The following is a 26,054-nucleotide window of genomic DNA, read 5'->3' as shown; positions in this document are numbered from 1 at the left end:
CTACTTTTAGCTTGGTCAGGGAAAACAAGACAGCAGGGGCTTCTGACTTTGTTTCAGGTTTGGAAAAGGCAGTGTTGTGTAGCCTTGCCTCCCAAGCTGGGAAACACGTACTGAGTAGAGACTGGACCAGCGACGTGCAACGCATGAGCCTCCTCTCTCTGTCAGCCACCATGGTGGTAAGGGTTAATGGTTCAATGAGGTTTCAGAGCGGCTTCCCCCGTTGTTTTTACTCTGAACTCCGCGGGTTACTCCAGAGGACCGATCTTTCCGTCTCCCCACAGCCTGGGAACACTAACACCTGCCCGGGGAAGGCACCACGGCACGGTGAGCCTTCCCACGGGAGACCCCGACCCCCGCGGGGCCCTTCTGCCCGCGTTCTTTAATCACTAGCGGGGGATCCCGTCGTTCCCCCGAGCACAGGGGCGCGGGGGCGGCTCGGACCAGTCACGCACCAGGGGACGGGGCGCGATTTTGCAAGAGAAGTGCGACTTGGGGTGATTCCCGTGCCCGGCGCCCTCTCCTGAGGGAACAGTACCTGGGCAGGTACACACTGAGCCCCGGTAACAAAAACTACCGCCTAGTGCGGTTTAATACGAGGGGCGCTGAGGTTGAAACTTTGCCCCGCGGCGGAAATGAGAGCGGAGACGGAGCGAGACCAGCAACCGCCTGGCCCGACCGCCGCTGCGGGGCAGGAGTCGCGGCCGCCCCGTGCGCCCCGGAGTGACGTCACAGCCCGCGGCCAATGGGCGGCGAAGGCGCCCTGATGCCATGGCTGGAAGTTCCCCGGCGGCGGCTCCGTGTCCCCGGCCCGGCCCCTCGCAACGCCGGGGCGAACCGCGGGCGCGCCCGCCCCCCGCCCCAGGTCTCTTCCCGCAGCCCGGCCCCGAAGTGCGCGCTCCCCGCCCGCCCATTCCCGTTTCTTTACGCGCTCGTCAGTACTTTCCCCGGGCGCTTCCGCTCCCCGCGGTGGAGCGTTACCGGGAGTGCCGAGTCTCCCGGGCCTTGACGGGGCGGGTGTGTGTGTGTGTAGGGGGGGGGGTTAAGCTGCTCCCGCCGGCCAGGACCCCCCCTGCCCTGCCCTGCCCTGCTCTGCCCCGCCCCCCCCGTCCCGGCCCGCAGCCCCGGCAGCGCGCAGGGGAGGGAACCGCCCGGCCCGGCCCTGCCCCGCCCCGCCTTCCTGCACTGGAGCGGGGGGAGCGGCGGCCCTCCCGGCGGACGAGGGGGAGTCCGGGGAGCTCCTCCCGCGCGATCCCGGCAGCGGCAGCGGCAGGAAGGGCAGGGCGGGGGCGGGGGCTGTGCCTGTGCCGGGGGGGGCGGGCGGTTGGCGGGGGAGGGGCCGCCGCCGCTGCCGCCGGGCGCAGCAGGCTAAGGGGAGGCAGGGAGCGGAGCTGCCGCCGCTGAGGGTTGGGGCCTTGGACGCGTCCAGCGCGGAGCGGGGGAGGAGGAAGGGGAAGGGGGGGAGCCAGCCGGCCCCTCTCGGAGGACGCGGCCCGCATCCGCCCGGGGAAGGGCAGAGAGAAGCGGAGGGGGGAGCGAGTGGGCGCCGCCGCCGAGGAGACAAAGAAGCGGAGCCCGCTCGGGCTGGGAGCCTCCCCGCTGTTGTCGCACACCCCGCTCCGCGCCGGCCGGCCGGCCAGAGGTAAACGCGGCCGCGGGCGGGACGGGGCTGGGGCCAGGGCTCGCCGTAAACTTGTGGCGGCGGCGGGGGGCGGTGAAAGGGCCGCCGGGGGGGGACGGGGGTGGGGAGGGGCAGGTGTCACCTGGGGGGGGAGGCCCCATGGCTGCCCCGGGGGCGGGAGGGCCGGTACCTGCCGGAGGCGGCCTGGGGGGCTGGGGGGGGCGGGGAGGTGTTTGTGTGCCACGTCCAGCTGGGGGGTGGGGGGGAAGGTCGAAGGCGGCTCCTCCTCATCCTCCCGAGTTGCTGCTTGCGAGTATGTGTGACAGCCGCTGCTTTGTGCCGCCCGCCATCCTGCCGAGGCGGCCCGGGACACCTTTCCCCATCCGCCTCCCTCCCCGTGGGGCTCGTCTCCCGGCCCGGCGGGAGAATGAAGGCGGCATATCCGTTGGGGGAAGGCGGGCAGCGCCTCCCGGCCGGAGCGCGGCGCAACCGGAAAGTTTCCCGGGCGGGAGCGGCCCCGGTGCCGAGCGCTGCCGGCCCGTGCGGGGACCGGCGGGCGGTCACAGCGGGTTGCGGCCTCCGGAGTCCCCTCCCTCTCCCCCTTCTTGCTGCTTCTCTCTTTTCCATCCCCTGCTTTTGGCTCGATGAGAGCCGAAGGCGGGGATTTTCTTGAGGAGCGCGGTACAATTTGACCCGGTCGATGTCAATGTAGGTAAAGGACGTAAAACTAAAAAAAAAAAAAAAGGTAAAATTATACCTCATGTACTGATTGCTCAGTAAAGTGCATCCCTGGGTGTTTTGGGAGGAAAATCATTGGAGTATGTAAGTCTTTTCACACCGTTTTTAATTAAAAATGTGCCCGCACTGGCAGGCTGGGCAGCGTGGCCCACCTTAGATAAAAGTTGTCAGATCGGGATTCAGGTTTGTAATTCAGGTCTGACCTGTGACTGGCTGATTGTGAGTGCCTCTCCACTCTAGTTCCTATGTTAACATCTCCCACTGTTGTGTTTTTGCAGTGCATGTGGATCTCTGCGTATATCAGGGTTATTCCCTGAATTACATACAGTGTTTAACTCATAACTGTCTTGTTCTTTTGTTACTTGAAAACTTGAATGCTCACTGAACCTCGGCAAGATTTTAAAGCGTTCTTTAGCTGAACCGCATTTCTTCCCCTTGCTGAGAAGTAATATTTGTTTCTGAGGAACATACTGCTCCTGTTCTAGCAGCTCAACATAGGAACATTAGATTTCTCTTTCATGAAAAACGGTAGTTGCCTTTGTAAAAACACATTTTCATGGCCTATCTGTGAGTGGTTTGTAGCATCAAGAGTTTGGACTGGAAACTTAATATAGGGGAATTTGGAAGGGCTCACTGAGTAGGAACTTACGAAGTATTTCTGTTTGAAAGTACTTGTTTTGCCATTGTTTTTTAGGAATCTGAAGCAGTCAGCACCACATAGATGATCTTAATGGTACTGTGTTTTCTTTTTTTTGGGTCTATAACTTCTGAAGTAAAATAATGTTGCTTTTTAGAAATAGTGATTTCACAACTCTGGAAATGGAAATCCTCTGTCTGACCCCAGTCAGCCTAAGCAGTTAAGCAGATTGCTTTGTCTTCATAACTGACTTGCTTCTTGAGACTCTGACAGAAGATGTTACTTTTTGGCAACAGTGAATAAATGTGGAGATAGGAGGCACCTGTACCACAAAGATCAGGACTGTAATTATCAAACATTTTTATATAGGCCATGAAACAGATATAGACTCGCTGTGGTGTTAGCTGTCATTGCTGTTGTTCTGTCATTGCAATATTAGCTGTTGTGTTGGCCTTTTACTTCTACTAGATGATGTTCCTGTTTGCTGTTGTGATACAATGATACACAAAATCTCTTTTGCTATATTTTTCCAAAACCAACAGCAGACTTAGTCCTTGATTGCCTAGATTTTTATTATATCCTTGCTACTGAATGTATGATAAATTCAAAACTTCAGCGTTTGGCTTCTTACTACAGTGAAAGGGAACTTTCTATCTCCCCTTCCTCTCTTCTGTAGTTTTCTGTGGGAGCGTAGGAAAAGATATTTGCTCTTATGTGTCACCTTGCGTCTCCTGTCAGCTAAAGAAGAGGGACAAGGTCAGCGGCATCTGCTTCTTTTCCAGTCTTTGTTTTCTGTACCTTGTGTTGCTGTTGGCATGTTACTCCTTTACTGTGCTTGTGGCTTTCCTCAGTAGAAACAACAGCAGTAGCAACTCAAAAAGTGATGCCCAGATAGCTTTGTTTGCCGGTCAAGGTCTTCAGCAGCAGCAAAGCTACCTGGACTATCTGTGGTTTTTCATGCTTCTTGAGCATAAAAGCTGCTTCCAGGCTCATGGAGAGAGGTGCTGTATCAATTTACATGCTGCAGGTTTGAAATCAAAACCAAGGCATCTTTGAATCCGAAGCGTATGTTCTAGAAAGTGTTTCCTGTTTGCACGGAAGGACCCGCGGTTTCTAAACTGTGGGTATCCCCCTCCTACCCCCGCCTCTGTGCTTTGAGGAAGAGGGAGTGCTGGTGGGGAATTATTTAGAGATGTCTGAAGGAGTTTTTAGGTATCTGAAAACTTGTCTGTGAGACCTGAGACCAGATGCTGCCGTGTTTCGGTCAGTTGAGTCAGACTCGGGGTGAGGTGCTGGGCGCTTGTAGATGGACACCCCGCTCCCCTGAAATAGGTCATCTGGTTTGTTCAAGAGGCAAAGGGTTGAGGCGCTCTGCAGGAAAGCTGCTTCCTACTTCTACCGAAATCACAAACTTAAAGGGAATACGCTTTATCCTTGTATTTACTACGTGTACAGAAATGTCACAGAACAGTAGTTTCCACTGAGTGAAAGCCAAGAATCCTTATTAGTTCCTGGAGCGGAAGACCTTCAGAGAAAAGCGGGATGGTGTTTGTAATGTGGGAATTAGCATTGTTTGTTCCTCCTAAAGCGCGTAAGTGGGGCCTGCGCTGTTCTTTTAACCAGTGCACCATTGTCCAGTCTTCCGAAAAATGCACTACGTTAGAGTTCCTGCTGACTTACACCTTTTGAAAAATGACTTTTCTGTTTGCTTTCTTTGCAAATGTATGAATGTTAGCCCAACTGTCCTAAGCTCATTTCTGTTTTAGATAGTTCCGTTTAAATTATTCTTGCAGATTCAATTAGGCCCATTAGTTTCCTCGTAATAACATAGACGTTGGTGTTCTGCCCAATTAAACAGTTGCTCTGTTCAGTGGTGGGTAAAGTAATTCTTTCAAGTGTGAAGTTGTTTTTTTTTCCTTGGAAAAATCTTTTCTTCCCCATCATAAGGATTCTTAATTGTTTCATAAATGCTAATGAAATGAGTAAATTGGAAGTGCATTGAAATATGAAATAGATATTTTTATATTCCCTTAAATATATGTGACACAACAAATGAAATTGTTTCTCACCATTAACAAAGTGAGTTCATATTTTAAACCCAGCATAAATAACTTTGTGTGCAGTGAGGTGGCCTAGCAGTGAATGTTTTTAAGCTTTATTAGATTATCGTAAATTTTAAGAATTCAGGTGGAATAAATCTTGATTAAAGAATAGCAATCTGTTGCATTTTAAATTATTTCAGCTATACACAATAACCCCATGTCAGTAAAGTTTTAGAAATACTCGTGCTGATAAAACTTTCTCTTGGAGTGGTAGCTCAGACATGCTGGTATAGCCGGTATTTGTTCATAGCTATAGAAACAAACTTGATGGCTTATAGGCTTTTTTCCTCTGTTTGTTGTGCTGAGTTTGGTCCTGGTCTCATTAACAAGTATCAATATGGTGACATGTAACTAACATTGCTTATTCCGTGAAGCAGACATGGGGTGAATATGCCGTGTCTCTTGGTAAATGCCTGAATTTTCCAAAATGTTGCTTTTTCTCTTATAAACATGACAAAATACAGACACAATGCAATACTGATATGTTTTTAATCTAGGCTCAAGAAACCTGATCCAGTTTTCCTCAACCCAATTATTGTTTTCAGAGCACACACAGCTGTAGAAATAGATGTAAAAACAGGTAGTGACATATACTGCAGGTAGAGTGTAGCTGAAATTTTATTAGACAAAACCTGGTATAGTTAGTATGTTTACAAGATTAGGTAGTAAACTTCTGAGGCAACTACCTTTTTTTTTTTCTTTTTTTTAATCAAATGAAATATAAACTTTGTTTCTGATAAGTTTTTTAGTTAAAAAAAAAAAAAAAAAGGTTTTATGATACCTCATTACCATCGTGTTTCAGCAGGTTGTGTTGTTCTGATGGGTAGAGCACATTCTTCTGTGTCTGGAGAGTTTGGCCAAAATGGGTCAATAGCCAAAACTAAATGAAGAGGCCTTGAGATTATTACTTATTGGGAAGGCAGATTTTAGCCTTCTGAGCCATGTGAAGTTTCTGAGTTCTAGAAATGATCCAAGCATTTGTGTGGGCCTTAATAAGGAGAAGTGACAGGGGTGTGATGGCGAATACTGAAGTTTTAGTGGGAGGCGAGGGGCCACGGATACTCTTCCTGACACAGGTGAACTGGGTCACATCCTATTATGGTGTGAGAAGCTGCTTTTTGCTGGGTCCCGTCTCTGGGCTTTCTTCCACTGCGGGTTATGCTGGATCAGCTCTGTGCAAATACAGCGGAGCCGTCAGACCCTGCAGGAGGTTGGGAGGAGGATTAGCAAAAGCAGGTGCTTTCTGCTCATGCTGGGGTGAGATCCTGGGTTCTGATAGCAGTGCAGCTTTGAAAGAAAATGCTTTTCATTTTTAAGAAAATAAAAGTAAGCTGTTTAAAAATATTAGTCATTTGCTCTTCTGATTTAGCTACATTGTCCTTATTTGTATTATTTTAAAAATCAATCATTAAGCACTGTGTTAGAACCTTTCTTTCAAAATGAGAATAGATCCTGACAGGGTGGGAAGGTTTAGAAAGGAATTGTGGTGTTCATTAAGCATGCAAACTAGAAGTTAAATAAATTGGAATTTTCTAACTTGGTTCTTCTTGTCAAATTTAAGTTGGCTGGAATAATCTTTTTTTGTTAACTATGTAGTAGAATAAAGCATTTAATGAGTAATCCCTGCACAGGTTTAGGAGAGAAGTGGAATACTAAATCCTGTTAAAACTTACACCAATTTAACTCTCCATATGTAGAGTATTACTCCGAATTTCTGTAGGGCATTCTGGACTAATGGAACATTTCAAGGAACAGAAATAAATTAAGCCTCCTGTTTAGCAAACCCTGGCATTGGTACCAGAGTGGAGGAGTCCCAGTCATCGATCGGGCTGACCTCTTGGTTTTAATGCAATAGGAGCTCCCTCAGCACAGTGTGGCTGCGAGGTTTTTCCATACAATAGCAGCGTATTCATCACACTTCATTTCTCCCACAATCCATCGTGTGTTGGACTTGGCTCCCAGTGGCATTCTGGGCTACTGCTGTTCCAAGGGAGTTGACTTCATAGTTGACATCCTAATGATGTTTTGGATGATGACAAAGTATTTTCCAATCTTTTAATGCAGAAGGAGAGATACATGGCTGTATGATATGTTCCCGGGCTGCATTTTGATAGCTGTCATGGCACCAAATCACACGTTCATTTCCCTGAATGGATGGTGTCCCTCCAGACACACACAGAGTGTTATCAGATTTGACAGATCTTGAATGACGACATGTCAAGGATTCTGCATTCTACCACGGGAGACTTGGGCTGCTGCAGATACACGCTGCCACCTGGCTTAGCAAAACTTACTGCAGGCTTTTTGTTTGTTTGTTTTCGAGTTTGGGTGGAAAAACAAGTGCCCTTTGGGTTTTTGTTTGTTTTGATTTAAATAGATGTCGTGTTTGTTGAAAAATTAATTGGTAATTATAGATGGAAAGTTTGCTAGATTAGCAAGAAAAAAACACAGGGTAGTTGGACTTCATGATGTGTATGTTTCAGATGCTTTCAGTGTTTTCAGTAGGAACTTCAAAACCAGAAGAACCAGTGTTGAGTATATTTTTGGCTGGAAGTGGGCACTTTATTCACTGTTTTTTCATTTTGTGGTAGTGCTGTCGGTCAGTGATGATACCAAACACGTCGTGTTAGTTCTGCTGTAGAGGGCAGGGATGGGAGCAGACACCCGTGTAGATGGGCTGCAAACGGGCAGTGGCACAGATGGTTTGTTTGACTTATTTTTAGCCTCGGTTGTTGTTTATTCATAAAGTTGCAGTTTCAGTTGGACAGCTGTTTCTGGTTTAACCAGACAGCAGAAGTCCTGTAAAGTGGGATAGAAACCTGTAAATACTGATTTTTGTGTGCTTAGTGTGGCAATGTTGTGCTGGATTACAACCCTTCAGTATCTAGTGCTTTGGTAACTTACGTGAGTGGTGTTGCATTTATTTAATTGCTTTGAGTTGTGAATTGTTTTTGTTAGCAATACTGTCTGGCTATACCTACAACACAAGTGAATTAAAAACCAGTACCATTTAGCTGCTGCAAGAAAAGGTCCCATGTTTGTGTCTTTAATTAGTCTTCCCTACTAGAACTTGTTGAAATCCTGCAGACATAGCAACTTTGGAAATGTAAATTACGACATAGCATTTTTCCCAGTGAGTATTGGAAGTTTGTAAAAGTCCCTGCTATTTTTGCAGCTTTTTGGTTTTAATTGAGAATATTTTTGTTTCCATTGTGAAAGAAATTTGCTACAGTGTATCTTGCTTATATGTGTTCTCATTTAATCATTGCATGTTGAATACAGAAATATGTGGATGGCATTTATAGGTATAAAGACATACATTTTTACATCAAAAAAGGGTGTAAGCCATTTAGAGTATAAACAAATGGAGCTTCACCTTTCCTGCCTTTCAGAAAAAAAGATGAAAAGAAAACTTGATAAATTTATTTCCTTTACATTTTCAGGTCTGTAGGCAGCCTTTCTGCTAGTGCTGTAGGGATAATATAGAAATAATTATATTGTGAACTATTAATAAATTCACACTGTTTTGAATTCCATTTAATTCAAATAAAGAAATAAACTAATGCTAATATACCAAATAATTAATGCGATAATGAAGGATCTACCTTCCACTTGACACTGAATGACTTATGTTCCATTACATCGAAAGACTTAAGTCATTTTGAGCATTCAGTATTAAAAATCTAGTTCATGAATATTAGAAATTTAATCTGATATCTCAGTGAGGACTGTGGATTGCATTGGGTTTAAACATGGGTAATAATAAAGCTTGTGTTTAGCACAAGTATCAAAATATGACACATCATTTTTATGAGCTCTGAGGCTCTTAAGGGATGCATGGGGAATCATAATGAACTGAAATATTGTAGACCTTCTGTGACAGAAAACTATTAAAGTCTGCATAATGTTGTTATTGTGCCAATGTCTGTCTTCTGCTGTTAGTCCGGTCTTGTAATACTGGTGGTTGTATTCCTTTAGGATCCTTCCTGGCTTTGCCTTTGGGAGATCCTGGATGTTTATTTTGTTCAAATATTCCCTTTGCCTCTCTGGAATGTCAGTAAGATGCAACATCGTGGCTTTGCCAAAATGTTCATTCTTTGTTTTATGTCCCAACTTTTCCTGCTGTTGGCTTGTGAAAACGCAAGCATATGATAATAGTGCTAGTGGTCCTGTTGGAATTAATGTATCTTATTTACAAAACATGAAGCTGAGCCATAATTATGTCTTTTTCAAGACAAGAACCATGGTTACATTGCAGGTTAACTCTTACTTACACATTCTTTAACTCGTCACAACACGTATGTTAAATTACATGTTGAACTTCTGCCTACAATGTCACATAGCCAGCCTATTTTTCCAGACAGACTTTACACCTACACATTGTGTATTACATACCTATACACTGTGTATTACATTACTCTATCAGCAGTCCCATAAAGTCAGTGGGACTGTGAGTAGTTTAGCGTCGCTTAATGAATGGTAATACTGTGATGTTAACAAACAGGAGTGGATCAAGCTGTGCTTGATATAATGCCTGCTTAAGTTGATGGAAAAAGGAAGCTAGTTCCTCATGGTTAAAACAACGAAGAATGGTTTAGTTTGGTGTTTAATTTTATAATTGGAAACCTAGAATTTAAAACAGAAAACCAGACAATATGAAAGCAGAAAAAATGGAAAATTAAAATGTGATTCAAGAGAAGCCGTTAAATGCATTGAAGGTTATAATGTCTGTTTTGGAGGAACTGAGGTTCAAAGATAAGTGTATTAGTGAAGATCATTGAAATAAACAATTTTTAAAACTCTTTTCCCCCATGTTTTAACTGTAATACATCATTTAGTGGTGCAACAACTAGACTTAGTTTCAGCCTTCTATGATAAAAGTATTTTCAGCTTACCCTTGTGATTTTATCTTTTCTTTGATTTTTTTTTTCTTCTTTCTGAATGGGTAATTTTAGTGGTTAAGTAGTTGGTCATTTGGCTTCCTTTGAGATAATATAAGTGACATACTTGTGGTTAAAAGAAGATACCACACATAACTGCAATCTGAATTAATGGACATTGCCTTACTCTTGTGCAGTAATAGCATACATACCATTACTGAGTGTACATAGCATTAGAAGCAGCTTGGTATTCACTAGATTATACTGTGCTTGATAAGCAGGTAGTAAAATTATCAATGTTTCATTCTTCAAAGATAGCAATCCTGAGTCTGTTAGTGAATCATGAACGCTGGTGAGTCAAGGTGGAGTTATGCTAGAGAGAAGACAAATTTTCTGATGGTTGAGGTAGAGCACCTGTTGCTGTTATTATCAAGTCGCTTTACAGCAAAATCTAGACCATAGATCAGCAAGATAATCATCAACTAACTTGTGATTGTAAGGCCTTTTTCTTGCTGATTGCATAGAGAACAGCTTGGCATTGCTAATTCCAGGTGCATTTGGCAGTTTGGAAATTGTTTTTCAGTACATGAACAGAATGTTTGGCAAAGGAGCTGCTGAGGACGAGTGATGAGGGAAGGGCTGCACGTCCCTCAGGTCTCCCGTGCTCCATGGCCGCCTGGGAGGTGGTGGTAAAAGTGCAGGGCAGGACTCGCAAACCACGAGCAGCCCCAAACCCAAGAAAATGAAGTGCAGTGTCAAACAGCTTCACCGTTCTATTTTCATGGGGTCGGCTTTTTGGACATAAGGGGTATACCCAGCTTGCAAGCTGCCACGCCTGGTCTTACACAGCTGGATGTTCATCAGTTGTTTAAATTGCCGACACCATCCTTCTAAATTGTGATGCCTACTAGATGTAAGAAAATCCCAACAAACGCAGCAACAATCAAAACCCCAAATCCAACAAGAATACTTGCACCTATTAGCAATATAGTTAATAGTTTCCACAGCTGTGTAGATGCACTCATAGATTTTTTCTTAGGGAAATACTGTTTTATTTTACATAGTTTCCAAATATTTGATCTTCATTTTACAAAAACTTTAGTTGGTGCATAGGATGATAGTTGTGTTATGTAAACAGATGGTGATCACCTCTGTTTTGTGGCTTTTTAGTCTTTTTCCTCCTCCTTTTCCATTTCGCAGTGTTTTGTACATAGTTAGGACTGAGAATAGCCTTGATTGTTTTTGGGTTGTCTGTAATCCATTCATATGGCAGAAATATTTTAGCAAATAGAAAAAAAAAGTTAGGTAGAGCTATGAAACCCTGTATCCTGTCTAGCAAGATTATAATTGTTTGGGAATAAAAAGAACAAGATTTGACTGAAACATTGCAGTTAAAAGCGATGTTTGAAAATACAGTTGATGAAGTTTCTGAAATGAAGTCAGATTATCCACACTTTTGAACCCTCACATATAACATTTCCTTATAATTGTTTTAAACTTTCTTCTTCCACAAATATGTTCTGGTGTTTCACTAGGGTATTGGGATGGGCTTCTGTGTGTTTCAGTCAATAACTGTTACTAAACAAAAAGAAGCATTTTCACATCGAGAAAAGTTGTGAATGTTTTGTGCTGGTTTTGTGTCATTTTCAGTGCAATTGTCTTAAAATAATGTAAATTTTCAGAAGACTAAAATGAATGCTGTGGTATGGAAGAGCCCTGTGGAGACGTGTTCTTGCAGCTGCTGTGTGAGTGATCATCAGATGTCATCTCGAATCACTCAGCCCTTTGCTCTAATCCCTCTTTCCAAGCATCTGAATCTGCGTGCCTTCCCCCATCTCCCTCCTCCTCTCTTTGCAGTACCAGGGCGGCACTGGTCATTGCTGTAGAAATTCTCATCTTCTCATTGATTCACTTTTTTTCCAAGCGACTCAGAGGCTGTCAGGTAGCTGAATGGCATCCAGCTGTTACTGAGCCCCTTGTCTAACAGTCTGCTGTTCAAGCCGCCGTGGAGGCTATCACTCGGGTGTTCCTTGTGTCCAAAGAGTCTTTACATTAAGTTAACAGCTGTGAATAGGATTTGGGTGAAGATTTTTTTTTTTTCTTGTTTTGTTAGCTTGCTATTCTAAGCATGTAGTTGCACACCAGTGACAGAAATGAGGTTATCTGCTTGCTTTATTTGCTCAGGCTGGGTGTGAGTACCTGGTGCTTTACAGGTTATTCTGTTGAATATCATATTAGTTTTCTACTTACATGTGTATACCTACTATATGCCTGCAACCTGGTATTTGGGACAGGTTCATTAAATTTGAACGGAATATATGAATATTGCTGTGGTCCAAATTGGGGTAGGATTTACCAGCGTGAGCTGGCTTTGGACTCAAATGAATTGTGTAAAAATAACACTGTACTTTTCTTCCCTATGCAGCATCCTTGTCCTGCTTGTCGGCTCTTTATCATAGGAGAGGGAGAGCTGCCTTAGTGAGAGTTGTGTGATAATGAGGTCCAGTGCTGGATCTCATTGTGACAGGGCATTGGGGGAATGGCAGAAGCAGTATTACTTAAATTTTCTGTTTTCCCATAGTTAGATATACTCTTTTTAGTAATATTTAGTAGTATTGCTCCAGATTGTTGCTATTATGAGAAGTCTCTGTTTTGTACTCAAATGTAGCTTGAGGGTTCCAGCTCGTAGATGTGCTGTACTGTACTTAGTGAGAGTTGCAGATTCTGTAGCTTTTATATGCAACACCAATCTGAAACTTAGATTTCTAAGACTAGGTAAAGGAAAGAGAGTTGGTGAATAGAAATCATGAGTTTAAAGAGAGTTACAGCTAGTGGTATTATGGATGTAGATAGCTTTTTTTAAAAAAAAAAAAGTTTACTTTGGGCATACTTATAAGGTTGTTTATTAAAGTTACTTCTTTGTGCCTACCAGCTTTCACTGCAAAGTGGACATAATGCAGGTTGCTGAGTCATTGACCCTTGTAAGCAACAATTTATTTATCTTCAGCTTGTTTAGCTTCATACCAAGAAGCAGGAGAAAAGTGATTTTTATATAAAATCACTAGGTGAATAAACTTGTTCATGAACGAAGTGCTTTAATTTTTCTCTGGTACGTCTAATTTTTTACCATTATGTGAGGACTTACAGAATGTGCTCAGCTGAGATTGATCACTGGTGTGTGAAATGACCGAATTACAACAATGGAGGGTTTTCTGAGGTGGGTAATATATTTTCATATGTAGCTTCTAGCAATGAGTTTAATGCACTGAAGGCCACATTTTCAATGCTTCTGTTATTGAAATGTAGTGCTCTGATCGTTTTTCTGCTGAACTTCAATTTAGAGCTTCATCTGGAAAACATCCACGGGAAAAAGCATCAAAGCAAAATAATAAGAATTGCCTGGGAATGCAAGAAGATTTTTAAGTATAAGATTAAAATATGCAGCGAGAGCTTGAAATAGTGCATAGAACACCTTAAAGGCTAAATCTGTAAGTAAGAAAGGAAAATAGCTTTACTGGCACCTACCTTGAAGTTGTAATAGTTTGCTAACCCCGGGTACAGGAAGTAAACTTTTACATTCTCACTGTTCTTTGCTTAATTTCCCATCTTTAATCTTTTGGCTTTGCTTCAGCTGAAGGATTGTTACCATTTTAATTATAGATCCCGAAGGATTATATTCCTTATGTTACTACCTGTAAAGCTCTGGTTTGGTCCTCTGTTCAAGTTCAAAGCCGTCAGGTGAACTCTTCCAAATATTTAATCAACTGAGTTATGATACTCAAGCACTTATGAATATGTTTAGTTAACTTTTCCGAGTCTTAGATTTGGGACTTTGGCAAGAAAAGCACATCTGCAAAGAAGAAAACTGTGATTAAAAGAAGTGCATGTGTAGTTGAGAATCAGTTCTGCATTTTATTTGTCACAAGGTGAGAACTGCTACTGTAGTACTTTTGTCTGTCTACAATAGCTCTTGTAGTTGCCAGTGTAGTGGGAGGATGACAGGGCGTGTGTAACTTGAACAGCTGAAGACTTTTCTGTTTTCTAGACCTACAATTAAGAATATGGCAAAAAGTTCAACTTCAAACCGATTTTATTGTAAGAATTATTAAAGAAGAAATTTCTTCTGTGTTGCCCAGGAACTTGGATCAGGCTGAAGTCATTCCCTCCTTTAGGCTTTCTATGTGGGATTTTCCGTTCTTTGCAGCGAGTCTGGACCTGTCGCATGCAAACTTGGGTTCTTGAATTGTTCTGACAGCATCAGCAGGTGGTTTCAATGCAACTGGCAAAACATATAGAAAGTTCTGTAAAATTCAGATATTCTATTTTTGTTTGTTTGTTTGTTTTTATTCTGCCTTTCAATGACTCTTGATGTTCAGGAAATTTAGCATACTTTGTCTGCTGGGCACAGTAATATTTTACTGTTACATGTGAAAACAGCTTTTCATCCCACCCACAAGCTCAGTACACCTAAAAAGCCCAAGTGTTGGCTGTGAGGGGGATCTGCTCATCAACTGAAATCTTAGCACACATGGGGATTTTCTTCACCTATTTTATTACAGAGGACTTTTCTGCTTACTTTAGCTTCTATACTGTCTTTACAACTCAGCCCACACATTTTTCTTGCTTTTCTAGGAATAGCTTCCCTAGATGGCAACACCAGCGCCTGGCAGCTCTGTGCTTGTTACGCCTGGGGAAAAAACTCTGGTTTTCTCCAAGCCCACTGCCTCTAGCAGCAACGAGCAGATACGGTGTCGTCATTAGGAGATGTGAGTGGCAGATGTGTGGTAGTCTTGTCTCTGGATGGCTGAAACACTTGTCAGCTGAAGCAACTGAATGGATCCTGGTCTTGGATGAACATGATTGATTAGTAGAATGGAACAATGTCTGTGCTGTGTTAAATATCCCGGTTTTTTTAGGTGCTCGCAAGTGTTCCCTTCCAGTTAGGGTAGAACTGCTCTTGATTTTCTGTCTTATATATAGAAACTACACAGTACGTCTGGATTAGACTCTGATTACAGAATCACTTGCACCTTTTTGCAGTCGTTCCGGTCACCTCCCTATCCTGGATAAATCGTGTACGTACACTGTTTTCAAAACAATTTTTGCTATGGAATGTGCACATGGGAAGTTCTTCAGAGACTGGGATCCACCCAGCATGTGTGTTTCAAAACAAAGTATCACTGCCAAAGCAGTTCTTGTCAACAGATTTATTATTTGCTGTTAATTTTCATCCTTGGGGTAAAATGGTGTGTGCTAAGATAACTTAGTTTCAAGAGGTAACACGAGGAGAACAGAGAGGAAGCTAAAACTGAGTGTGCTAGCAAAATGATTCTCTGTTTTTCTGTATCTGTGTTGGAAAATACCATGATCAGTGATTCCAGCCTTGAAGGAAGAAAGCGAGAAGGAAAGTTATTCCCATAATTTGATTGCTGCTTGCTAATCTGCGTTTTCTTTTTTAGAAAAAGAAAAAACATAATTTCATCACAGATTGCAAATAGTGGAAAGCAGACATCCCTGAAAAGTAGAAATTGTAGTAGAAGGATGAATTAGTTGCTGCCTACCTACAGCACAGGACTTACTCATTTTGATAACAGCTCTGACAATTTTTTTTAATCTCACTGTTAATTTGCTGAGTTTGGAGACTGTGTGATTATTTCAGCCAGCAGGAGAGCCTTATTTATTTTTCAAGTTAAAAAAAAGTAAATCTCTTGCTAATTGTTCTGTTATTTTTTTGAATGTTACTTCATAACGTGCACCATTAAACTTTGTATGCAGGAATGGGAAGAAGTAATTATTTCTTCTTCAGTTGGTTCACAGTGAAATACCCATAAAACTCTTGATCCTGATTCTCTGCTGTTTTGCAGCTTATAAATCATTTACTTTGTGCTCCAGAGGCAATGTGTTTGTATGAGTCTAGTATTGATGTTGATGTATTATTTCTACTTCAGTCTCACTTAAGGCAAGTGTAAATAACTTTACAGAGTTGCAAAACAGTAGGGAAATGAGCCTCCATAAGCTAAGGCATCAGATTTATTTTCTGGGGCAAATGAAGAGGTTGTTTGAAGCCTGATCAAAGCCCAGGCTCTCCAGTTATGTGTAGTATAAAGTTGGTGGCTTTTGAGCAGAATCTGTTGGCTTCGGGAGTTTTTTAATTTATTGGGGCTTTATATCTCTGGAACCCATATTCAACATATTTCTGGAAATGACAAATGCACTGCCATATGGAATGCCAGATTTCCAGCCGCTCAGAGGTGCATGTGTGAATTTCAGAGTGCCTGGAAGAAATGAATGAAAACCACATTCTCAATTTTATCTGTTGCCGAGCTGTGTAGGCAGAGGAGGGGAGAAGCTTTGAAGTAAATTCTGCTGGAGGGATCACATACTTATTTCTGAGCCGCTGTTCTAGTGCGGCAAGGTGTAGATGTAATTTATGTTTCAAACTATGCACTAATTTCAGCAGGACTGTTGGTCTATGTGCTGCGGTGTTTATTCTGGAAGATGCTAAGAAATACAGAACATCCTTTTGCTACTGGCGACTTTGTTGTCTTGTTCAGTCATTCATTTCCAACCCTTTTTGTGCCTAAACTTCTCTTTCAGGCTTTAATGCCTGAACTTAATTCTTGCGTATTGTTGAACTGTTTTTTTTATATATGCCATGTCTCCTTAAAAGGTTTTTTATTGATTGTACTTCATGAGTAGATTTTTTTAAGCTTTTGTTGGTTAGTAAAAGCTGAGAAAGCATTACTGGAGATATTTGTACTAGGGTTATTTTTAATCCTGGAGAATATGAAAACTTTTTAAATGCAGAAATGATGTTTGGGGATTTTGTGTCAGGTTTTGGTTAGAAAAAAACATCTTGTAAAGGGTGGACTATTAAGGTTAGTTGTGTTCATGTAAGCTTTCACAAATTCTGTGCGTTTTCTTCAGAATCAAAGAATGAATTTTGAAGTTTTCTTTATATAGAAAGGGAGGGGGAAACTTACTTGTGACATACATAATTTGAATTATTAGTATTTTGCTACAGTAGTTGCTTAGCTGGTAGAATTGTTAAAGTTAATTCTGTCTTCCTGTAGCAATAAGAGAGAGTTCACGAGGGAAATCATGTTAGTCTACTAAATCCTTTCCCCAATTTTTTCTTTTAAAAAGCGCTGTACCTTGTTACAGTAATTGTTCATAACTGCTTCCAGCCCCCAGTCCTTATGCTCTTTGATTTGTGTGAAACCCCAAGGCTTTTCATGAGATCGTTTCCCCCATGTTAGATCATCTCCATAGTTCACTTGAACTTGCCATGTACCAGTTAATTGGCGTTTCTGACCTCGAATGAAAGCCTGTGTTGTGCGCTCGCTCCAGTTGCAATAAAGCTGTGACAGCGGATGGATGGTATTCTGTGATGTAAAGCAGCGGTTTTACATGTGGTTATAATTACCAACAATTCTGGTGTTCTTAGTCACGCAGCCTTCTGGTGGAAAAATGTTCTCCTTTCTCCTGGAAAATACTGATTCATTAAAGCCTGTGTTAATTAATAAATCAGTTTGACGAGGATGGATCTTCCATCTGGAGTCAAGAAGAGGGAAGCTGCGGTTCTGGCCGAGGACGGGCAGGAGAGGGGCAGGAGCAGCTCCAGGTCTGGGTGTACATGTTCCTGCTCCGGGCATGGGGCAGCGTGTCCTGCTCAGCGTTCATGGTCAGGAGCATGAACAGACATGGGGTGCGGGATTCCTGATGCTAAGGGCACATCCATTTGTGGGGGGCAATGGGTAACTGCCTGAAAATTCAGGGAGATTTTTAGGAGGGTGGGACTCTATCCTTTAATTCTCTCTGAATGTTGTGATTTTGTTTTGTTTTCTTTTCTTTTTTGTGAAATCCACCTTCAAATGATCTTCCTCTGAGAGAAGGGATTTTTTTTAAAATAATTTAAACAAAATTTAAACATTTTTTTTAACACAATCTCAGTTCTTAATCTGTACTCCACTTAAAGACATCTCGAGTATAATTAAAAAAAACAATAGTAAGGCATTGTTCTTTGCTTTTGAAATTCTGTTACACCATATGTAGCATTAAGCATGTTCTCAATGCAATGTTTGTTTGTAACCAAGAATTTGGCACTTTTGAAATGCAGCTTCTGGGTTTTTTTGGTAAGAAGAAAATATATTTTTGAGTTTTAGCTTTATCTGTTTTACACACAGAACAACTTTAAAGCCTGGTGTTCTGTATCAGAATGGTCATACACTCCTCAGATTTCCGTCTGTATGGAAACTGGTTTTGAAATGGTTTAAGAGGAGTGTTAGTACGCTGTGGATTTGTTAGTTAGGCTTCTTCATATCTTTGTTTGAAACTCTTCTCTTTTTCTAGAAATGCTGTGTGTATTCACATTTTGAAAGAAATTTTGGAAAGAAATTTTGAAAAATCACAAAATGAACATACAGTCAGGCATTTGAAGAATCCCTGTGTGCTAAACCTTTTCATCTCATGTCTTTGACTTGGATCAGAATTAACAACAAAAATCTCCACAATTCCTCCCCTTCTGAAAGGCTGGCTTGAGTTTATTAGTATTTTATTTGATCTTTCAGGATTAGAGTTTAAGCTGTCAAATACAAAACCTTAACTAAAGCCTGAAATCTTTTGGTGTAATACTCAGTTTAGATGGTCTGTGTTTCCTTTATTGTTCATAAATTTCCTTAAATTTATCATCTCTGAAATTTCAATGTATCAAAAAGGGTGTCTGCACCGAGGCTGTTACTAGCCAACCCTTACTTTCTGTCAAATTGTTCCAAATACTTAAAAAAAAAATCTGTTACAATTTATGTTTTTTTGTCATCAGCTGAATTAAGAAAACTAAACTGTGTAGCTCTTCTGTGTGTATTTTTCCTTTGCTGTCTGTGCCAGGAATTGCTAATTGTGTAAAATCTTTCTGCGTCTCTGTCAGTGTTGTTCCTCTTACATTTTGGCTGCTCTTGTTCCGTTTCTTCCTCCGCTTTTTGCACCACTTGACCTTCTCATATGAGTTATCACGCCGTCTTCCCACTCCGTATTGTATGCAAGGCATGGAGTCTTTACCAGCCACTTACTAAAAGGCTACATCTGCTACCCAAGCTCCTATTTTGAAGATGCCAGTGAGGAGCAATTTGGCAGATCTCTCTGCAATAAAATTAAGTTGTGATTGCTTGCCCATCCAAGCTTTAATCTACATATTGCAGGTAATGACAGTAATGAAGATGTGATAGTGTGGTCTAGCAACCAAGATGTATCCCTGGTAGATTTGTACTCTCATTTACATGTTGGTTCTGTTTGGAGAAGCCATGTAGACCTGAAGCAGAACTCATGCTGCCCTCAGGCAATCAATTTACAAATACTTTCAGTTGTGCAAGTTTTCTTTGAAACCATAGATCTGTGGATCTGCGTGGGTTTGTTTTGTTTTCTTTTGTTTTGTTTTTTTCAGTGAAGAGTTGTTTCGTAACATTTGGTGGTAATTAGCCTGGGTCAGTCTTTCAAGTTGTGGGGGAAATCCTGCCTTGCTGAGAATTACAGAAGTCCTGTGGCTGATTTTTGAGGACCCCACTGTCTCATTCAATTTTTCAGTAAAGCTTTTGAATAGGTGTGCAAGATGCCTTCAAAATTTGGGATGTGTGTGTGTGTTAGTCTGATGGCTCATTCTTTAATTTGACATCATAAATTTGACTAACACATGCCAAGAACTTTTTAAAGGTGGTGTTCATGTCAGATTACCTGCTCTTCTGCTTGCCAGTGTAACTGTTCTTCAAGTAGTAGGTCCAGACAGTCCTACTGCCTCTCAGCTCTGGGGATGGCATTGATAGGAAAGAAACTTTTTGTCTGTGGGTAATTATAAGGCTGGAAAAAGCAGCAATGCTGCCTTCCTTTCAGGTGATCCTTCCTTAAAGAATCTGAAGCTGTGTTCAACCAGGAGGTGTTTTCGCTCTGTGACAGCTGTGAGTTTGGTTCTCAGACGCAGTTTGCTCATTTGAAGTTCCCGTCAGGTTGTATTCTGTGGAAAAGAGGAGTTTGTGTTTCTGTGGTGAAACTGGACAGCTTTTTTAGGTGGCAAATCTAAAACTGACTTCTGAAATGTAAGTTATGCAAAGTGTGTAACACTTAGATTTACAGTTTATAAGCACAGCACTGTAGTCTTCAAAACTTTCTTACTGATCAGTTATAGTAATAGAAACGCCTGCTGGGGAGTTGTGGTGGGTACGTGCTAGGAAGGGTTGCTTTTCTCCCTGTCCTCTGTTTCCTTTGTGTCTCACTAAGGGAGACAGTAATCTGTCTGGAATAAAAATAAGTAGGTCTGAATTGCTTTGTTCCATGTATATTTTGAAATGCTGAATATTGATTGACCCTTCTTGAAATCATTAATGCCTGTCATCAGTAGGAACAGTAAGGTAATTGTAGTTGAACAAGTAAGTTTGCACATGTAAAGTTACTACAAGTTAGTGAAGTGTAAGGTGAGAATTGCCTTTTGGCAAAGGAATGAATTAATGGTGTACCCCATAAGGAGGCAGAACCTGTACTAGATGATGCATTTTTGTCCTCGGTATTGCTTTGCTATAGTATGTTTAATTCTGACTGTTGGACCACCACCAGAATTTTGAATCCTGTTTGCCCAGGATGTCTGTTCCTGGCCTGATTTTTTTAATATTTTTTTTCCTACCATATGTCGAATGTGCTAAGAACTTGAAGCTTGTTGCACTGCTTTCTTAAGGTACCTGGTGCTTCTAAAAATACAGTAGCTATAGTTTAAGCACATGATATGTTTGTCATCTGTATTTAGGGTCTAACTTTTACTGCGAGCTGTTACTTTATATTTGTCAAGGTGGCATCTGTGAAAATGCTGATTTAAATAGAAGGTTGCTATAACAGATTTTTCAAATGAAAATGGTGTGTATACTTTAACAGTCAACAGTGGGTTTCTGAGACTGTTACTCTTAGGTTTCATGGCAATAGGCTTTGTGTTCTGAAGCATGTGGGAATGTCTGTGCTCTTTTGCAGCTTGAGAAGTGTAGCTTCCCAAGAGGATAAGTTCTTGTTACAGGATCTGTATTTGCCATTGTAGCCAACTGAAAGGAATGGTAAAATACAATGAAAGCAAATATAATGAAAATCCTGTAGAAAGGAGGGAAATTTGTTCCACCTCTTTAAAAGTAACCAGAGGTTTCAAAATTATTTAGTGTTTTCAGTTCTTCGTTAGCTTTAAAAACTAGGAAATGATACTCTTAGCTTCATTTTCAGGCAAAGACATTTGGATCATGAAACTGGCATCTTTGTAGTTTTGTAAGTGAAGCTTATCTTCCTAAAGATCTGCTGTATTGTTCAAACTTCCTGCAGAATTAATTCAAGGTCTGTGGTCTTTGGCTTTTGTCATTCCCTGATATGACCTGCCCATATTTTTAGATATAAGATGAAGAGAAACAGGAGGGGCTTAAATGGGAGCACAGGGCAAAGCAGTGGGGAAGGCATTTTAAAGAGTGTGCAGAAAAAAACAAAACCCACGGAAATACCCTAGAAAAGACCATGTAACTGAGTAATATGCATAGAAAAATGCCTCTGCCTTTTGTTTCCTTTTCTAGCAAATGAAAAGAAATCAATGTCACTGTATAATCTCTTCTGCACAGGGAAAGCTCTGGCTCACATCTTCCCTTTCTAATTGCAGAACTGGAGCACAAACCTTGAAATGACTTAATTACCCTTCTTCCCATCAAATCCTCCCTCCCTCAACCCATTTCTCATGGTTTTACTGACTATTGATGGTAGGCATGCAAAGGACAAAATTTAATAAAATTATAACTAAAATTGTTTAATGGGGTGACTGAAATATTTAAAAGTCTGTTCTTGAAACTTTGAACCTTTCTGTCCTGGCAAGAATGTATCTGGGAAATGCATATGAAAGTGGACAGCGTATGTTTTCCTGGCTTTTGTGTTGTAACAACAGATTATGTGTTTAAACATCAGCATATGACATTTTGATTTCCAGCCTGCACAAGGAAGATTATTTAGTGAGGTGAGCTGTTAAGAACAGCTACTTAACAAGGCTCTCACGCATCCTTCAGAAAGAGCTTTGATTGTGGCAGCTGCTTACTACAAATGAGGTGGTTTTTGTTTTGTTTTATTTTGTTTTGAAAGGGTAGACCTGGACATCTAACACTAGTTGCTGGGTAGTGAGACAAGTTTGGGAAATACTGTAGTGAAGGTAGAGGACACATAATTATGATCTGTAACTCCACGGAAATGGTGAAATATTCAGAGCTTCTGAAGGTTGTGCAAAATTACTTTGCAATATTTAGCAATGATAGTTTCTTACATCTGAATAGGGTAAGAGCTTACTTAAAAATGTTGTTGGCTTTTCAGTACCCTTCAGATTGGAGGGGTTTTGTTTCGCTCTCCTCTCCCCACTTCTCTACCTGATGTTACTCGGTGTTGAAGGGTTCCTTACCCAGGAAACCTTTTAAATATAAGAAACTGTGACACCTTTGGAGTAAAGGTTGATTTCACTAGGTGGTGGCTGGTAGGGTTTGCATGTATTTTGAACATTGAGTGCCAAGACAAACTTCTGTGCCACAAGCAGAAGGGTCAGGCAGTTGAGAAGGATGAAATAATGGTGGGCAGCTGGCTTCTTCAAGGGAGGGTGGGAAGAAGAGGCGTTTGCCGAGTCTCCCTGAACTTCCTAGCAGAGAAGAAAAATTTAGAGCTACCTTCCTTGTAAATGAAATTTTATTAAGATGTGATTGCCACCTATGTCACACTGTAAAGATGGTTGGAAAACGTGCTGATGCTCATTTCGTTCAGTTTATTGTCATACCGTATGGGATTTAAATGAGACCTAATAGAGTAGTAATTGGATTTGCAGTGCCTGCGTGACATAAAGGAGGATTCATGATGCTGTGCTCAGTGTGTTCTAGAGAGCAAATGCAAAAATGAAATCTCTTGTAATAAAGAACTGGCGACAAATCGATTCCTTGTATATATACTTAAAAAAAAAATTGAAGCTGAAGAGCTTTGTTTTTCGCTTTGCCAAAATGTTTCTGACAGCCTCATTGACTGTATGGTTCAATTGGAAGCTATTTTAAATAAACCAACTATTTTTTTTCATTGTAAGAAAATACAGTAAAGTATATTATTAACAATTTTAGTTAAAATCACGTGTCTGATATGCTTTAACATCAGAAAAATGTGGTGGGTTACTGATTTAAATTTGGTGCAAACTGGTAACATCCATGCTTGCTGGCTTGCAAAGGGATCTCAGTGCATGTGTCTAAAAATGATTTTGATATTAAATGCACTGAGTGGGTGAAGATGGTAGCTGGTTTTCACTGGCACTGCTCTGAATTCAGGCTGTCTCAAGTTCTGGAGTGCAACCCTGCATTTTTGTATTACCTATCTCTTTGAATTTATTTTTGAATTAGCTGTACGCTCTGTAATTTTGACCAAAAAAAGCTTCTTATTTGCAGGCTTTTCTGAATATCCCTGATGACTGTGCTCAGAAAAAAAATAAATAAATAAACCCCAAAAAACCCACCAAAAAAGAAAACCCACAACCCAACAGCAGCAAAAAAAAACCCCACCTCTAACTGAGTGAGTCTTGGTGTAAGAAGCACAGCCTGGAATGAGCAATCCTAAATATAGGCCCATTCATAATGAATGCTTTACTGTCTTCTGAATTTGATACCTTATTGATTAGCAGAAGGACTCACAATATATGTACAGTGAGTTATATCCTTATCTTTGAAAGTGTTCTTGTCAGTAAATGGACAGGTTAGAGTTAAAAACTTTGTGCTGTTTTTCATCATTGACTTATATTTATTTAAGGGTTTATTTATCGATTCATAATCGAGATAAAGGTTTCTAGTAAGCATGTAGTTACTAACCAATATACTTTGCTTCAGTTGTTTGGCATGTGCAGTTTTTTCTTTAGTAGCTGTCTTTTTTAATAGTTTCATTTAAAAAACAGATCAGCTGCTTTTGAAACTAGAGAGAAACACTGATTTTATTTTTTTTATATGCCTGCAAAGAAGGAAAACAAATATCCTTGTAGTTTTTTTCTTTGTTGAATTAAGAGGCTATTTTTCTCCCCACCTTGATCATTGTGTGTTTTAAACCCACAAATAAGCAGAATCCTGTGGCAGGGTTCAGCAAACTGAAATTGCCAGATAATTAAACAGTAACACAGACACTTCCAAGGCAAAAGGGAAATCAACTGTTACAATGGTTTAAAGAAAGCAACAAAAGCAGCAGGACATCATACTCTTGAATTAAAAGCCCTGAATACCATTTGTCGCTGCTGCCTAATATCTAAGTGATGACGAATATTGTTTTCTTTTATGCAGGTTTTAGATAAATTTAGTTTTTATTTCTGGGAAGTTCTACTACTGCTCCTAATATTTTGTTGGGAAAAAGAAGTTTTAGAAAAACCTAGTAGTAGTGATGGATGTAGAGCTAATCGGAAACATTTTTAATTACTGAAGTCAATACATTCTGTTTCGGAGGACCTGGAAGCTATTATCTTGGGGGGCAAATTTGGACAAGGTAATTGGCTTTGACCTTTTGCCAGATGTCTGACAGTTCTTTTTCCTTTCTCCCTTGTGTCCAGATAAATGTCATGCCTTAAGGTTTTTGTTCCCTTGTTCTGGTTTAAAGTGTGGAGCTGCTTATGTAGCTAATCTGCACTTAAAATTATTTCCACTTCTAACCTCAGTAGGACTCTCATTTGGGGTATTCAGACAGAATTGACATAATTGGATTTCTGCCCAGATACTGTATTTAGATAGCTTTGGAGATGTCATTAATTTGACAGCTGCCATAGGAAATCTTTGTTTTGACTATTGTTACAGGACCTGCAATGTTTCTATTGCATTTTCATTTGTAGTCTGCCACTGAATTGGCGTGATTAAAATGAGTAGAATAAGACACCATCAAATATGTAGAAGACATGAAAGGGAGAAAATCAGTGTTGAAAACCTCAGAAGGTAGGCTGTTGCCAAATTCTATTTGGGTATTATGAGATTTTGGAATATCTGGTTATCTTTCAAACAGCAGTAATAGCAGTGCCTGCGGCTAGGGCTGCTGTATGCCGTCGTGGAGCCAAAGCTGCGTTAACATTTCTTTTCTTGTCAACCTAAAGCAAAGTTTCTGGGGCAGTTCAGGCAAAACTGCTTCGGCCATTTCTGATTATTAACTTAGAAGGGAAAACAGGTGCTTTGAGCAACTCTGTGTTCTTGGGTAGTAGCGATCCTAGCAACTCTGGCGTTTGTTCCTTTTTGGTGGATCTGAGGAACCCAGAGGTTTTGCTTTGACCCACACATGGAAGGTGCTGACTTTGGGGACTGCCATTCTGCCTTGCTCAAAGAGGACAGTGGTGGGACACACATCACTGACTAGCATGTACCCACTTACCAGGTTGTGTAGGAACCAAAGCCACTTTTAAGTTCCAGGTGTTTGTCTTGCACTTACTTTGGCTCTTGGTTGTGAACCCCTAGTTATGGTAGTTTTGTACTTGAACCGTGTGATGTTTGTTTTTCTTCAGTTGCGTCACCAGAGGAGATTTGGAAAAACTTTAAATCTGGAATGTCAGTTTTTCCCAGCCTTTGATATACAAATGTATTGGGACAAAAATGTCTTGTTCCTCCCAGTGAAGATCGTTTTCATTAATGCATTACTGAACTCTAACACCAGGTACTATTTGAGCATATTCTAGTTTCAGTAAGAGATTTTGTGCTGTGGCTTTAGTTTTTTTACCCTCCCTCAGTTTTACTAGTGGATTCCAGTTTAATGTCTGTTTATGTGAGTTCTGCAGCCCTGTGCTTTTCAGCATTGTAAATGAAATACCGAGTTTAAGTAAATGATAAATCTTTCTACTCTTTCTGGTAGTGGTGGTGGAGAGAGATTTCTTCCACTTGAAGTCATTACAGATTTCTTCACCTGAGAGCCAAGGTGCCTGGACTTTCCTGCCATCCTTTCAAAGTGAAACGGCTCTTGTTTGTGCTGACAGTACTTCAGACGTGGTTTGGCTGAACAGAATAGGGCAGAGCTTGCATACTCTTCAGAATAAGATACTCTGCTTGGACAGTAAT

The 26,054-nt window shown here is 41.3% G+C and overlaps 1 protein-coding gene across 2 annotated transcripts in view; it reads left to right on the top strand.

Annotated features, from left to right (window-relative positions):
- The first annotated feature begins 1,371 nt into the window (after positions 1-1,371).
- NCK2 (NCK adaptor protein 2) overlaps positions 1,372-26,054 on the top strand; it is an 86,822-nt gene continuing 62,139 nt past the window's right edge. Inside the window, exons 1-2 of one of the 2 annotated variants that reach the window (XM_071807914.1) lie at positions 1,372-1,639; positions 14,608-14,741. The gene's annotated coding sequence lies outside the window, so the exon portion shown is untranslated. The remainder of the gene's footprint in view (positions 1,640-14,607; positions 14,742-26,054) is intronic. The other variant, XM_065829543.2, reaches the window with a different exon arrangement.

The sequence above is a fragment of the Patagioenas fasciata genome, chromosome 1, assembly GCF_037038585.1.
Source record: "Patagioenas fasciata isolate bPatFas1 chromosome 1, bPatFas1.hap1, whole genome shotgun sequence".
NCBI classification, from domain to species: Eukaryota; Metazoa; Chordata; class Aves; order Columbiformes; family Columbidae; genus Patagioenas; species Patagioenas fasciata.
Note: the sequence above shows the minus strand (reverse complement) of the source record. Positions and strands in the feature narration are given on the sequence as shown.